Source organism: Salmo salar, chromosome 19 (assembly GCF_965601325.2).
Source record: "Salmo salar chromosome 19, fSalSal1, whole genome shotgun sequence".
Taxonomy (NCBI): domain Eukaryota; kingdom Metazoa; phylum Chordata; class Actinopteri; order Salmoniformes; family Salmonidae; genus Salmo; species Salmo salar.
Genome location: NC_138309.1, coordinates 42,288,080 through 42,290,206, shown reverse-complemented (window position 1 = coordinate 42,290,206; position 2,127 = coordinate 42,288,080). Strand labels below are relative to the sequence as shown.

Here is a 2,127-nt window from a genome sequence, read left to right as displayed (position 1 = left end):
TGCTCCAGAGCGCTTAGTACCTCAGACTGGGGCGGAGGTTCACCCTCCAACAGGACAACGACCCTAAGCACACAGCCAAGACAACGCAGGAGTGGCTTCTGGCCAAGTCTTTGAATGTCCTTGAGTGGCCCAGCCAGAGCCCGGACTTGAACCCGATCGAACATCTCTGGAGAGAGCTGAAAATAGCTACGCAGAAATGCTCCCCAGAGCTTGAGAGGATCTGCAGAGAAGAATGGGAGAAACTCCCCAAAATACAGGTGTGTGAAGCTTGTAGCATCATACCCAAAAAGACTCGAGGCTGTAATTGCTTCCAAAGGTGCTTCAAGCGAGTAAAGCGTCTGAATTCTTATGTCAATTTAATATTTATGTATTTATGTTTTTATACATTTGTAAAAAATTGTAAAAACCTATTTTTGCTTTGTCATTATTGGGTATTGTTTGTTGATTGATGAATGAAAAAAGAAACGTTAATCCATTTTAGAATAAGGCTGTAACGTAACATAATGTGGAAAAGTCAAGGGGTCTGAATACTTTTTTTCCCTAATGCACTGTACATAGAACATTTAATTACCACATGGGTGGGGAGTGGGAGCCCCTAGACTGACGGTCAGGGCAGAGGGCAAGTTCAAGGGTATGCTCCAGGACACTTCCAGGCTCCCACCACCACTAGTGTGGCATATTACACAAATAATGAAGATCCTGAGAATGATGGAGATTATGTGAATTTTGACAACCCCCCCACTCTTCCTCATAGCATTTGAAGACAGCTCAAGGCCTCAATCTCCCACTTAAAACATCTCTAATGGAAGGGGCACATGATGCCATGTTACAGAAACTAAAAAAGAAAAGGACAGTTAGAAGACTCAGAGGGAATATAGCTCTGAGATGTTAAACAGAAACAGAGCCCCCAGTGCTTGCTCGACCGGGAGTGCTGGCAGTTTCGATCTGAGCTCTGACAGATCGCTACAGGAAGCCGGGTTACTGCAACCACAGGCGGTACCCATGACAACCTTGCTTCAGTCTGATGTGCTGAGAGAACTGAAAATATTATAGACAGTGTTTCCCAAAAAAAAGAGACAAGTGAAAAACATTTACTAGACATGTACGGCTTCTCTGAAAACGGTCCAACAGTTGTGGGTAACTTCAAACCGCTGAAGTAACTGCAGTACTTGCAGGCTTATTAAAAACTAAAGATAAGCACATTAAAACTGTGAGCATAATAACTGATAGTGAGTTGCTAATGGATTTGCAACTTGAAATAATACACTAGAAAGCACACTGAAAGAAGGAGAGTACCGCCAGGGTAATGAGGAAGTAGAAGCTATTGCTCAGATGAGGAGTAGAATAGTGGATGTGGGGGAAGCTGGGAAACAACTTCTGAAGGAGAGGTCTCTGAGGAGCATGGGTATGCTGTTTCTAGTACTGCTGGTGGTGTCTCTGTGCTTGATTGGAGAGCCAGGCTGGGAATGAACGCATGTTAGAGTGGGGTTAAAGACAACAGAAAGATTAAACAAGACTGCCTACATTCCAGTGTTTGAGACCCATGTCCTCGCGATGATATGTGAATGGGGCCAGGGAATGAACTCTAGGACGGGTGGGGTTGCTATTTAGGCACTGGAATGTTGGCAGAAAACGGGGAACGTTTTTGAGAGAAGAGATAAATGAATCGCAAGCTGGGTTCTTACAGAGACTACTAAATTGGGCGATTGATGGTCACTTGAATGATGAGGTTGGTTATTGAGTTTTGGACGTAAACCTGGACCATAGGTACTTATAGGGTCACAGTGCACTGGACCGAGTTAGAAGATAGTCATACAAGTGAATTGGATTTAAAAGGAAGGAGTGTGGCTCAGTTGGTAGAGCATGGTGTTCGCAACGCCAGGGTTGTGGGTTCGATTCCCACGGGGGGCCAGTACGAGAAAAAAAAAGAGATAAATGTATGCATTCACTACTGTAAGTCGCTCTGGATAAGAGCGTCTGCTAAATGATTAAAATGTAAACATCCAAGGCTGTACTCAGATTGGCCTTTTCAGTATTTTAAAGGGGACCCGGGCACACATTTATGGGGAAAGGAGTGTGTAGAAGCAACAAACCAAGGGCTGGAAGAGTGTAAGGTTAACCTTCCCC

General features: G+C 44.3%; 1 non-coding gene across 1 annotated transcript; it reads left to right on the top strand.

The window, feature by feature from the left end:
* The first annotated feature begins 1,842 nt into the window (after positions 1-1,842).
* Positions 1,843-1,912, top strand: trnaa-cgc (transfer RNA alanine (anticodon CGC)). The gene has a single exon. It is a non-coding gene; the product is annotated as a tRNA-Ala (tRNA).
* The last annotated feature ends 215 nt before the right edge of the window (positions 1,913-2,127 follow it).